The sequence below is a fragment of the Manis javanica genome, chromosome 12 (assembly GCF_040802235.1).
Source record: "Manis javanica isolate MJ-LG chromosome 12, MJ_LKY, whole genome shotgun sequence".
Classification (NCBI taxonomy): Eukaryota; Metazoa; Chordata; class Mammalia; order Pholidota; family Manidae; genus Manis; species Manis javanica.
Window position 1 is genome coordinate 39,699,000 of NC_133167.1, and position 14,385 is coordinate 39,713,384.

A 14,385-nucleotide genomic window follows, 5' to 3' on the forward strand; every position below is an offset into this window, starting at 1 on the left:
TGTGGTCAGGGAGAGCTATGTTGGTCAGGCAGAGTCCTCCCTGATCAGAGCAGAGTAATTTACACAGGGTTTTGGGAAACCATGGAGTTAACTCAAGGACTGGGAGCCTTTCAGAGGCTTAAGTAGGTTGCCATCATCTGTAGCAGTGTAGTTACTTGGGTGAGACTTGTTAATCGGCATTCAGAGGCAAGTTTACTGGAGTGCAGCCTTTTAACACATCCATACTGTGTTTGTGACTCAGAAGTTTGGGGCTTAACTGATCGGCAGGCTGGTAAAAGCCCCAGCAGGTTGTCTATAATTCCTGTGGGACTTATCCCTTTGGCCTCTTTATAAGGACACAGATCTTTGAGGGTATTAGAGAGTCATAACCTTGAAACAGCCTAACAAAGAGCCCCACAGAACAATTCACCTTAGTCCTGGGTTGGCACTGACAATCTTGGTCCTGAATTCTGCATAGCAAAAAAGATGCCAGTTACTGCACAGGAGAAATGAGCAATCTTAACAGGTTGTAACTATGTTGTCCCTGAGTATTGTCATGACAGTCACAGTCACATACCAAGAATATTTTTATCTTCCTCATCCAGAACAAGGACATTTTTCTTCACCAATGTATTGTCCTCAAGGGGCACCATTATTGATAAAGTTGGGTAACATACCTTTATATCATTTTTTAGGTTGGCTATACAAAACATTAGCTAGGGAGAATGAGTTATAGTTACACTGGTGATCATTTCTAGTAAACCTTATGTTAGAACAGCCTATTTAGTGTGATGATTTACTAAAGTATTTCTATAATATTTTTTAAGTGTTTCTACAGTGTCTATCATATAGTACACTAGCTGCTATTGTGAGTCCACCTTCATCTAAAACAACCCCAAAACAAGCAAAATATGAAACAATGGTTTTTAAGAGACTGGCCACGATGCAACACAGAACAGCAATCCCTGAGAGAAAGGGAGCGAGTGAGGTGAGCCCCACTACCGCCCCGGCTGCCAGGCTGAGAGAGCGCCAGCTGCAAGGCAGCCCACAGGGGGGCTGGTTTCCCGAGCTGAGGAGCCAGAACGGAGAGGCCAGGGAGACAAAGCTGCTCAAGTTCCAGACAGGAGAGAGCTGCCCAGAGAGACTTTCAGAGGTGACCAGAGGGTCCTCTGAGTATTCAAGTATTCAGCTGAGCACTGGTCATGTGCATGGAAGGAAACAACCCGAGGCTGGGATTGGAACTGTCCAGAAGGGTAGCAGTAAGAGGGCCCAGTCCACATACACAGGGACAGCCCCCTCCGGCGGCACTGGAGGCCACATGCTGTGCAGGGCGCTGACTGCACCCAGGGAGACCTGCCGCAGCAGAGCGCAGTTAGCCCCCAGCAAACACGGCTCTGGTCCTGACACATCAGAGCAAGACCCCGGACATTCCACTTCCAAGTAACTAACTGCCTTACAAGACACAGCTTCAGAATATTTAGAGGAATATGACAATATATGGCATTCATTAAGGTAAAATCAGTTTCTGGCACCCAATCCAAGCTTATCAAACATGCAAAGAGGTAGGAAAATATGACCCATAAAGAGAAATAAAAACTGACCCAGAACTAACACATCATAATTGGCAGACAAGGGCATTAAAACATTACAAAAAGATGTATGAAAATCTAGAATCTGGACTCTTACTAACTTTGCTCCAGGTAACCTGTCGAGTGTTTTGCCCTTGGGGATTCTGAGACCATAGCTACTTCTCTGGTAATTTCCCTTTTTTGGCCTTTACTGAGCTTTACTGAGGTGTAATTGACAAAACTGTATGTTTAAAGTATACATCATGATAACTTGATATACATTGTGAAAGGACTCCTTCCATCTATCTGGTTAATTAACATCCATCACTTAACTTTTTTTTTTTTTTGGTGAGAATATTTAGTTTCAATTCTCTTAGCAGAGTTCAATTATGTATCAGTCTTTTTAAACTATAGTTACCATGGCATACCTTAGATCCTCAGACCTTATTCATTCTCAGAACCTGAAGTCTGTAACCCTTTACCAGCCTCTCAATAGTTCCGCAACCCCCCAGCCTCTGGCAATCACTCTTCTAACTCCATGTTTCTATGAGTCTGAATTTTATTTTTTTAAGATTCCACATATAAGTGTCTCCGGTAATTTCTTCAATATTCTAATGTTACACAGCTATAATTTGATCATACTGAAGGACTGCAGTGTACTTTATCTGGAAGTAAAGTAAATCATACCTATTAAATCTGTAGTTGTCACAAAGAATAAAGGAATTCCTCTGACAGTGATCCCAAAGTACCATATATGGGTGGAGACTTAACAAAGGACTGGGAATTGTTATAAATTCTCATTTTTTAAAATGGTGTTTCGAAGAACACTCTTCGAAAAAAAAGCAAAATTTCTAAGAAACACGACTATTTGATAATATTTGGTATCTCTCTAGAGCATTTATTTGGGCCTCTTATTTCTGGTGATCAATCTCAGTTCTTTGAGCAAGATGGCTTTATGCTGGCACTGCCCTATATCATATACTCTATACCTTGGACTTCTTTGGGCAATAGGGACTCTGTAAACCATTTGTTAACGTAAGCCTGTTATAAATGGCCACAAACAGTGTATAAATATGAAAGACTAGAACAGACTGGAATATTTTCTACTTAACAGCCCCAGAAGAGGGCTTTCCTTGAAGTTCTAATAAGTGATAGAGGATTAAGTCTCCACTGAATGGACTGGTCACATGCCCTCCCTTAACCAACCACTGTGACTTGAAAGATGGATTATACACTGGTTGGCTAGGTCTGGGTGTGAGATGTGTCCATCTCTGAAACTGAGGCTAGTTCCCCAGAGGAAACTGAAGTGATGTTTCCAGAAAAAAAGGGGATTTGAAGTCAGATCAAAACCATAGATGTCCATCATAGTCATGACTGTTAAGTAGAGAAAACTCACCAAGATGATCACTGCTGAACTTTACTAACACTGCAGCCAGCGAGCTCTGAAGCGGTGCTAGGTGCCTCGTTTATAATGACACTTCTTTTCCTCCAGAGCATTTATATAAGACAGCTATGAGCTGCCACGTTCTTCCTGAAACTTTAAAAACTGATTCCTCAATCACTTTTATATAGGGAATTTGCGGTAGCTAGAGGCAATGGCAGCTGCTTAACTATCTACCTACTAATATTTCCTTTCTAAGCAATCTGAAACACAAAAGGGAAAGTAAATTCTACATAAAACCAAACTGTCCGCACAAACTGAAGGCAGGCAATGTCAAATGTATCAAATAACTAAATAAAATTTGGGAAACACCAAATCACAATGTGTGCTGTCTCACACTTCTGCTCTACTGTTCTGTAGCAAAGGCAGACCAATAAAAAATGTAAAAAATGTAGGACAGACAGAAAGAGGAAGCCACTGAAGGGGTCTAAGGATGATCAGAAATCACCACCACAATGACTTAAATGCAAGACTAGATCTGGAAACACTAAAAAAGTGTCTAAGCAGAGGGAGAGGCTTAAAGATGGTGGTGTGAGAAGTAAGACAGAAACCTTCCCAAAATCATATATAATACAAAAATACAGCAAATACAACTAATCCTGAAAGAGCAACCAGAAAGAAGACTGCGACAGACCACCTACATCTGGAGAAAGAGAAGACCTCACAGAAAAGGGTAAAGTAGCAAAGCTGCCACCTGGTGAGATCCAAGCCCTTCCCCTACCCAGGCTCACTGACAGGAGGAAAAGGAGCGGGGATGGGGTAGAAGCCTAGGACTGCTGAACACCCAGCCCCGGAGATCTGCTCTGGGAGCATGAACCCACATTAAATGGTACTCTGGAGATTAGTGGGGTTGGGACCAGAAAGAAGACTGCGACAGACCACCTACATCTGGAGAAAGAGAAGACCTCACAGAAAAGGGTAAAGTAGCAAAGCTGCCACCTGGTGAGACCCAAGCCCTTCCCCCACCCAGGCTCACTGACAGGAGGAAAAGGAGCGGGAAGGGGGTAGAAGCCTAGGACTGCTGAACACCCAGCCCCGGAGATCTGCTCTGGGAGCATGAACCCACATTAAATGGTACTCTGGAGATTAGTGGGGTTGGGAAACAAAGACAGGCAGAATACTCAGAGAGACTGAGATTCCAGCTGCTTGTGGACAGCAGGTACCCAAAGCCAGCCAGTCCAGGACAAAATAAAGACTGGCACTTTGAAAGACTTCCCAACAGCGAGAGGGCTGCTAAAGAGGCAAGGATTGCACAGAGCTTGCTGCTCTGGTAAAAGGACAGGTGGAACAAAATCATCCTGGCACACTCAGCCCAACAGGTTGGGAACTTTCAGAAGCTTCAGGCACTCCATCCCCTTTGGCTGACAACTGCACCAAGGCCCCCCACCACAATACGGAGCCTGCCGCTCCTTCCTCCCAACCAGCACAAGTTCACAAACCTGCTGTCCCCGCCACTGTGCAAGGCCAACCAGAAGGCAGTCCCACCTATGGCAGCTAAAGAGGAGTAACACAGGAGCTCCTCCCTGTGCACTGGGCCCACTGGCCCTCGCAAGAGAGACAGGCAATACAGCCAGGAAGCAGGAAAGAGCACTTTCCTCCAGACAGGCACTGGTGCCTCTCGACTGCTACCCCCATCATCACTCCAGGTGCTGGGCAGCTCCATAGGAGAACTTCTGGGCACTAAAGGTCACCGCCGACACAAAAATATTTTTCCATAGTAATCATTAGGAATATGGAACAGCAAAAGAATCTGGTACAAACCTAGTCCCACAGACATCAGAAAGAGGGCTAAGTGAAACTAAGAGAAATCACCAATCTTCCTGATAAAGATTTCAAAATAAAAATCAGAAACATACAGAGCTACAGAAAAATATTCAAGACCTCAGAATGAGATGGAAACTGAAATTACAGTATCTGAAATGAAACATACAACAGAAGGATTTAAGAGCATATTAGATGAGGTAGAGGAGACAGTAAATGGAATAGAAATTACAGAACAGGAATACAAAAAATTCTGAGGCTCAGAGAGAAAAATGGATCTCTAGGAATGAAAGAATATAAAGAGAACTGTGTGACTAATCCAAATGGAACAATATTCACATTATAGGGGTACCAGAAGAAGAGAAAGAAAGAAGGATAAAAAGTCTCTTTGAGGAAATAATGGCTGAACACCTCCCCAATCTGGGGAAGGAGATAGTCTTTCAAGTCATGGAAGTGCACAGTTCTCCTAACACAAGGGACCCAAGGAAGACAACACCAAGACACATAATAATTAAAATGGCAAAGATCAAGGAAAATGACAGAGTATTAAAACCAACCAGAGGGAGAAAAAAAGACCACATACAGAGGAAAAACCATCAGGCTATCATCAGCCTTCTCAGAAGAAACCTTACAGGCCCGAAGGCACAGGCATTATATATTTAGTGCAATGAAACAGAAGGGCTTCAAACCAAGAATACTCTACCCAACAAAATTATCATTTAAATTTGAGGCAGGGATTAAACAATTTCTAGTAAGCAACACTTGAGGGAATTTATTTCCCACAAATCATCTCTACAGTTTATTTTAGAGGGACAGCTTTGGATGGAAGTGCTCCTAAAGCTAAATAGCTGTCACCAGAGAAAATAAAACCACAGTAAAGGAAGAAGACTAATTAATTACTAACCAAATGCAAAATTAAATCAACTACATACAAAGTCAGTCAAGGGATATACAAAGAGTACAGAATATGACACCTAATATATAAAGAGTGGAGGAGGAAGAAAAAGGAGGGAGAAAAAATAACCTTTAGATTGTCTTTGGAATAGCATAAGTGAGTTGACTTAGACTGTTAGTAAAGAAGCTTCCCTTGAGCCTTTGGTAATCACAAATCCAAAGCCTGCAATGGCAATAAGTACAAATCTATCTATAATCTCCCTAAATGTAAATGGACTGAATGCACCAATGAAAAGACATAGAGTTACAGAATGGATAAAAAAAACAAGACCCATCTATAGGCTGCTGCAAGAGACTCACTTCAAACCCAAAGAAATACAAAGACTAAAAGTGAAGGAATGGGAAAAGATATTTCATGCAAATAATAGGGAGAAAAAAGCAGGAGTTACAGTATCTCTTATCAGTGAAAACAGACTTGAAAGCCAAGAAGTAACAAGAGACAAAGAAGGACATTCCATAATGATAAAGGAGTCAGTCCAACAGGAGGATATGACCATTGTAAGTATCTATGTACCCAATATAGGAGCACTTAATTATGTAAAACAAATACTTACAGAATTAAAGGGGGAAATAGTATGCAAAGTATTCATTTTAGGAAACTTCAACACACCAGTCACTCCAAAGGATAGATAAACCAGTCAGAAAATATGAATGGAGATAGAGGCACTGAACAGCAGATAGGAACAGATGGACTTAACTGAAATCTCCAGAACACTACACCCAGAAGTAGCAGGATACACATTCTTCTCAAGGGCACGTGGAACATTTTCCAAAATAAGTCACATACTAGGCCACAAAAATTCAAAAAGATTGAAAATGTAACAACCAGCTTCTCAGACCACAAAGGTATGAAACTAGAAATAAATTATGTAAAGAAAACAAAAAAGCCCACAAACACATGGATGCTAAACAACATGTTTCTGAATAATCAGTGGACCGATGACAAAACTAAAACAGATCAAGGAATACATGGAGAAAAATGAAAACAATTCAACAGCCCAAAACCTTTAGGATGCAGCAAAGGCAGTTCTAAGAAGAAAGTATATAGCAATACAGGCTTACCTCAAGAAAGAAGAACAATCCCAAATGAAAAGTCTAAACTCATAATTAATGGAACTAGAAAAGGAAGAACAATTGAGTCCCAAAGTCAGTAGAAGTAGGGACATAATAAAGATCAGAGCAGAAATATATAAAATCAAGAAGAATAAAACAATAGAAAGAATCACTGACACCAAGAGCTGGTTTTTTGAGAAAACAAACAAAAGAGATAAACCCCTAACTAGACTTATCAAGAAAAAAAGGAGAGTCTACACAAATAAACAAAATCAGAAATGAGAAAGGAAAAGTCACTACGGACACCACAGTAATACAAAGAATGATTAGAGAATACTCTGAAAAGTAATATGCTAACAAATTGGATCCTAGGAGAAATAGACAACTTTCTAAAAAAATACAACCTTCCAAGACTTACCCAGGAAGAAACAGAAAATCTGAACAGACAAATTACCAGCAATGAAATTGAATAGGTAATCAAAAGACTACTCAAAGACAAAATCTCTGGATCAGATGACTTCACTGCTGAATTTTATCAAACATTTAGTGAAGACCTAATACCCATCCCACTTAAAGTTTCTAAAAAGTAGAAGAGGAGGGAATACTTCCAAACTCATCCTATGAGGCCAGCATCACCCTAATACCAAAACCAGGCAAAGACACCACAAAAAAAGAAAATTACAGACCAATATCCCTGAAGAACATGGATGCAAAAATACTAAACATTAGCAAACCAAATTCAAAAACACATCAAAACGATCATCGATCTTGGTCAACTGGGATTTATCCCAGGGATGCAGGGATGGTACAATATTAGAAAATCCATCAGCATCATCCACTACATCAAGAAAAAGGACAGAAACCACATGATCACCTCCATAGATGCTGAAAAAGCATTTGACAAAATTCAACATCCATTCATGATAAAAACTCTCAACAAAATGGGTATAAAGGACAAGTACCTCAACATAATAAAGGCCATATATGACAAACCCACAGCCAACATCATGCTTAACAGTGAGAAGCTAAAAGCTTTTCCTCTAAGATTGGGAACAAGACAAGGATGCCCATTCTCCCCACCTATATTCAACATAGTACTGGAAGTCCTAGCCACAGCAATCAGACAGCACAAAGAAATAAAAGGCATCCATATTGGTGAGGAAGAAGTTAAACTGTCACTGTTTGCAGATCACATGATACTGCACATAAAAAGCCCTAAAGAATCCAACCCAAAACTTCTAGAACTAATAACTAAATTCAACAAACTTGCAGGATACAAAATTAATACACAGAAATACTAATGATGAACTAGCAGAAAGAGATATCAGGAAAACAATTCCACTGACAACTGCATCTAAAAGAATAAAATAACTAGGAATAAGCCTACTCAAGGAGATGAAAGACCTCTGAAAACTACAAGACAGTCTTGAGAGAAATTAAAGAAGACACCAATAAATGGACATGCATCCCATGCTCATGGGTAGGAAGAATTAATATTGTGGCATTAATAAAGTGGCCATCTTGCCTAAAGCAATCTACAGATTCAATGCGACCCCTATCAAAATACCAACAGCATTCTTCAACGAACTAGAACAAATAGTTCTAAAATTCATATGGAACCACAAAAGACCTTGAATACCAAAGCAATCCTGAGAAGGAAGAATAAAGCTTGGGGGATTATGCTCCCCAACTTTAAGCTCTACTACAAAGCCACGGTAATCAAGACAATTTGGTACTGGCACAAGAATAGATCCATATATCTGGAATAGCACAGAGAGCCCAGGTATAAATCCACACATACATGGCCACTTAATATACAATAAAAGAGCCATGGTTATACAATTGGGGAAACGACAGCTTCTTCAACAACTGATGTTGGCAAAACTGGACAGCTACATGTAAGAGAATGAAATTGGAATACTGTCTAACTCCATACACAAAAGTAAACTTGAAATGGATAGAAGACCTGAATGTAAGTCATAAAACCATAAAACTCAAGAGAAGAAAACATAGGCAAAAATCTCTTGAATACAAACTTGAGCAACTTTTTCCTGAGCACATCTCCTTGGGCAAGGGAAACAAAAGCAAAAATGCACAAATGGGACATCAAGCGAAAAAGCTTCTGTACAGCAAAGAACTTTTCAAATATAAAAGTTCAACAAAGATTGTTCCATCAGCAGAACGAAAAGGCATCCTACAGTTGAGAGAATATATTCACAAATGACATATGCAACAAGGGGTTGACATCCAAAATATATAAAGAGCTCACATGCCTCAACACCCAAAAGGCAAATAACCCAATTAAAAATGGGCAGAGGATCTGAACAGACACTTCTCCAAAGAAGAAATTCAGATAGCCAACAGGCACATGAAAAGATGCTCCACATCACTAATCATCAGGGAAATGCAAATTAAAACCACAATGAGATATCACCTCAGACCAGTTAGGATGGCCCAACATTGCAACAACAAATGCTGGTGAGGATGTGGAGAAAGGGGAACCCTCCTACATTGCTGGTGAGAATGTAAATTAGTTCAACCATTCTGGAAAGCAGTATGGAGGTTCCTCAAAAAACTCAAAATAGAAATACCATTTGACCCAGGAATTCCACTCCTAGGAATTTACCTGAAGAAAACAAGATCACAGATTCAAAAAGACATATGCACCCCTATGCTTATCACAGCACTATTTATAATAGTCAAGACATGGAAGCAACCTAAGTGTCCATCAGTAGATGAATGGATAAAGAAGATGTGGTACATATATACAATGGAATATTATTCAGCCGTAAGAAGAAAACAAATCCTACCATTTGCAACAACATGGCTGGAGCTAAAGGGTATTATGCTCACTGAAATAAGCCAGGCAGAGAAAGACAAGTACCAAATGGTTTCACTCACTTTTAGAATACACCAAGAAAGCATAAACTGAAGGAACAAAACAGCAGCAGACTCACAGGACCCAAGAAGAGAGTAGCAGAAAGGGAAAGGGGGTGGGGGACAGCAGGCAGGAAGAGAGGGAGAAGGGGATTAAGGGTTATTATGATTAGCACACATAATGTAGGGGGAGCATGGAGAAGGCGGTATAGCACAGGGAAGACAAGATTCTATAGCATCTTACTATGCTGACGGACAGTGACTGTAATGGGGTATGTGGTGGGGACTTGATAATAGGGGGGAATGTAGTAAACACAACGTTGGTTACTACTATCTTTATAAGACTGTATATCAATGATACATTAATTTTAAAAAAGTCTATACACATTTCTGACTGAAAGCTTGACCTTTTGAATGGTAAGAGGTTTTCCATCGGCCACAGAAAGATAACACGCTAAAGAACATACTGCTTCTTGTCACTACATCAGGCTCTGAATTTGTATTACCTTTTTTGTACCAATTATTTCTGACTCTTTTTCATTGGACATGGTTACAGATCAGTGATTACAATTTATGAAGGCTAAGGCTCCAAGAAGTTAAATAACTTGCCAAATTTTAAAGACCTAGTTATTTTCAGAGCTGATAGCAACAACTTGGTTTTATAAATCAGGATCCTTTCATTATAATACTGTTCCTTCTTCAATTGTGATACTTTCAACAACTTCTAACACCAACACAGTTTCAAATATAAAAGTGCAACAAAAATTAAAATTTCATATGAAATAAATTAGCTGTATTATTCTTTTTTAGAAAAAAAGATTGTAGTCAGGCTAGCTGGTCATCTTTTAGTTCAACGAAGGTGGCTTTCCACCTCATTCTACCTCACAACACAAGCCTTTATATTTAGATGGATCACACATTTTAAGGGAAAAACACTACTTCTGGGTACACACTGAAAAGAATTAAAAGCAGGGATTTGAACAGATATTTGTACACCAATGTTCACTGCATTATTCACAAGAGCCAAAAGTGGAAACAACCCACACGTCTGCCAATGAATGAAAAAATAGAATTTGGTATATATGGAAAATGCGATATTGAATACTCAGCCTTTGAACGGAAGGAATGAACATGCTATATGGATGAACCTTGAAGACATCAAGCCAAGCAGAATGAGCTGGTCACAAAAGCACAAATACCACTTGCCTCAGGTCCAAAAGCAGGGATTCACGGAAGCAAAGTAGGACAGTGGGCTCCTGGGTTTGAGGGAGAGGGAATAGAAAGTTATTGTTCAGTGAGTACAGTTTCATTTGAGGAAGATGAAAAGGTTCTGGAAATGATGGTGGTGATGGTTGTATAAAAATGTGAAGGTACTTGGTGATGGGGGGAGTCCAGTAAACATAATGTTCCTCATGTAATTATAGATTAATGATACCAAAAAAAAGTGAATATATTTAATGCCACAGAACTGTATGCTTAAAAACGGCTAAAATGGTAAATTTTATCTGATGCCTATTTAGCCACAATTTTTTAAAAGGAAAGGAACAAAACCATAAAGGAACTAGCTTGTATGAATGGAAAGTTTTGTCACATTGGGCAAGAATGACATTTTTGACACCAAAGGCAGAAAATCTAAAGAAAAAAGAGTCCTTTATCTTATAAACAAAATTAATAAACAACAAATCTACTGAGGTTCTTCCTCTTCTGCCTTCCTGTGCCTCGCCCCTGTGGCACCTGGTAAGGGAGAGACACGAGGCCAGCCTCTGGGCCATCAGCATGGCACCTACGCAGATCCCAGCACACAGCTGTGAGAGACCAATTCAGTCTAACCCCACAAAGGATCCATAAGGCCTCACTGTCAGATAAGCCATCATTAGCAAGTACCACAGGTTCCTTTTCCAAAAACCCTCCTGAAATAAAACAGCAAGACTTTTGGGAGTTTGCAAAGCCTCCAGTAACATTTGGGCTGCTCCTCATCCATAGGGCAGGTGCTCTGTTTACTTCCAGTTCCAGGAGTGGTCCTCCTGTTGCCCGGCTACTCTTGAGTCAAACTGGTGAATGGTGGTGATTTTAGGACAATCTCCAGCAAACCACCTTTAATACCCATTGAACTCAAAACATATCCTTCATTCTCAGAAGTTGGTGGACCAGGGAAGAAATCTATTCCAATTCAATGCTTATTAAAACTCATGTGTTCCACACACTTCTCTGAAGTGCAACAGGAATGACACATGTCAAGTGACAGATTTCTTCCTTCATTTCCTAAGAGCCACCACTTCAGAGATTGGTTTCTGCTCTTTCAAAGCCCTTTCAACATCACTGAATTATCCTACAGTAGCGCCACCAATTGGTTCATATCCCAAGCACTCAACAGTCAAAAAGCAACCAAGTTTCCAGTGATGCCCCATACTGGCAAATGTAAGCCGTCTTCTCTTCTCCACATGAGCATCTGGTAGCACCTATTCCTAACACACTAGTTTCTATTAGACAGTCCAAGGTATCCTGACTCAGGGCACAGTGAACTGATGCATCTAAGCCCATTTGTTCAGTGACGTGTAATTCATAAAGCTTCTGACCCTTAAGGACTATTGGAAATGCATAAGAACTTTACAATTCAGATATAATGCCATTAATTAAGAATTCCTTAATATGGTCATTCAAATCTGTATAGTCCAGTAGGCAGCCAATACGGCCATTTCAAATTTAATTAAAATTAAATATAACTTCAAGTTCAGTTCCTCAGTTGCACTAGCCACATTTCAAGAGCTCAACAGCCACAAAGTTATCATTCACAACTCATAAAGAGTTTTCCGGATAAACAAAAGCTAAAGGAGCTTTTCACACTAAACCAGATTTATAAGAAATTTAAAGGGACTTCTTGAAGCTGGAAAGAAAGGGCACTAATTAGTAACAACATATATGAAAGAATCTCACTGAAAAGTTACAAAAGTTGTGGATTAATCAATTATTAAGCTAGCATGAAGGTTAAAAGGCAAAAGCAGTAAAAATAACTATGATTATATAATTAGCTAAGGGATACATGAGACAAAAAGATGGAAATGGTGACATCACAAACAAAATGTGGTGGGGAGAGTAAGTGTTGAGCTTTAGAATGGGGTCAAACTTAAGTTTTTACCAACTTAAACTAGACTAGTATAGATATAAGTTGTTATATGTAAGCCTCATGGTAACCAGAAAGCAAGCAAAAACCTATAATAAATTCAAAAAAGATAAAATAATATAAACATGCCACTAAAGAAAGCTAACAAACCACAAAAGAGAGCAAGAGAAAAAGAACTACAAGAACAGCCAGAAAACAATTAACAAAAGGTCAATAAGCACATGTCAATAATTACTTTAAGTGTAAATGAACTAAATTCTTCAGTCAAAATACATACAGTGGCTGAATGGATTTAAAAAAAAAAGTAGCCATCTAAGCCATCTATACACTGCCTATAAGAGACTCACTTTAGATGTAAGGACATACACAGACTGAGAAAGAAGGAATGGAAAAAGATATTCCATGAAAATAAAAACTAATATTTGGAGTAGCTATACTTATACCAGACAAAATAGACTTTAAAACAAAGATTATAATAAGAGATGTGTGTATTACATAATGATAAAGGAGTCAACACAAGAGGATATATAACATTTGCAAATATTTATGTACTTAATGTAGAAGCACCTAAATATGTAAAGCAAGTATTATCAGCCCTAAAGAGAGAAACTAACAGCAATAGTAGGAGACATCGATACCCCACTTTCATCAATGCCTGTATCATCCAGATGGAAAATGAATAGGGAAACCCTGACCTTAAACACGACATTAAACCAGATAGACTTACCAGATATTTACTGAACATTCCATCAAAAACAACACAATATACATTCTTGTCAAGTGCACATGGAACATTTTCCAAGGTAGACCGTATGTTACACCACAAAATAAGTCTTAATATAATAAAAGAAAACTGAAATCATATCAAGCATCTTTTACAACCACAGTGGTTATGAAAGCAGAAATAAAGGATAAAATCATATGATCATCTCAGTAGATGTAAAAAAAAAATCATTTAAAATTCAACATCCATTTATTATAAAAACTCTCCACAAAGTGGGCATAGAGGGAACATACCTCAACATAATAAAAGCCATGTATAACAAGCCCATACCTAACCTCATACTTAAAAGTAAAAAGCTGAAAAGTTTTCCCTCTAAGAAAGAAGACAAGGATGTCCACTCTTGACACTTTTATTCAACAGAATATTAGAATTCCAAGCCAGAGCAATGAAGAAAAAGAAATAAAGCCATCCAAATTGAAAAGTAAAACTGTTATTATTTGTATATGGCAACGATATTATATATAGAACATGTTGAAGAGTCCATTAGAAAACTGTTAGAATAAATGAATTCAGTAAAGTTGCAAGGTACAAAATCAATACCCAAATACATGTTGCAATTCTACAGTTACTATGAACTAGCAGAAAAAGAAATTAAGAAAACAACCCTATTTACAATTGCATCAAAAAGAATAAAATACCTAGGAATAAGTCTAAACAAGGAGTTGAAAGAGCCATGTATTGAAAACTATAATACATTAATGATGAAAGAAATTGAAGACAATGTAAAAATATTTTGTGCTCACGGACTGGAAGAATTAATAGTGTTGAAATGCCCATACTACCCAAAGCAATCTATAGATTCAGTGCAATCCCTATCACAATTCTACCGGCACCTTTCACAGAAATA

At 38.9% G+C, this 14,385-nt stretch overlaps 2 protein-coding genes across 5 annotated transcripts in view; both read right to left on the reverse strand.

The window, feature by feature from the left end:
- Positions 1-14,385, reverse strand: part of LOC140845008 (uncharacterized protein C2orf66-like) — a 74,346-nt gene that overhangs the window by 56,901 nt on the left and 3,060 nt on the right. The gene's annotated exons all lie outside the window — the stretch shown is intronic.
- The window catches only part of LOC140845006 (general transcription factor 3C polypeptide 3-like), a 72,446-nt gene that overhangs the window by 18,563 nt on the left and 39,498 nt on the right, over positions 1-14,385 (reverse strand). The gene's annotated exons all lie outside the window — the stretch shown is intronic.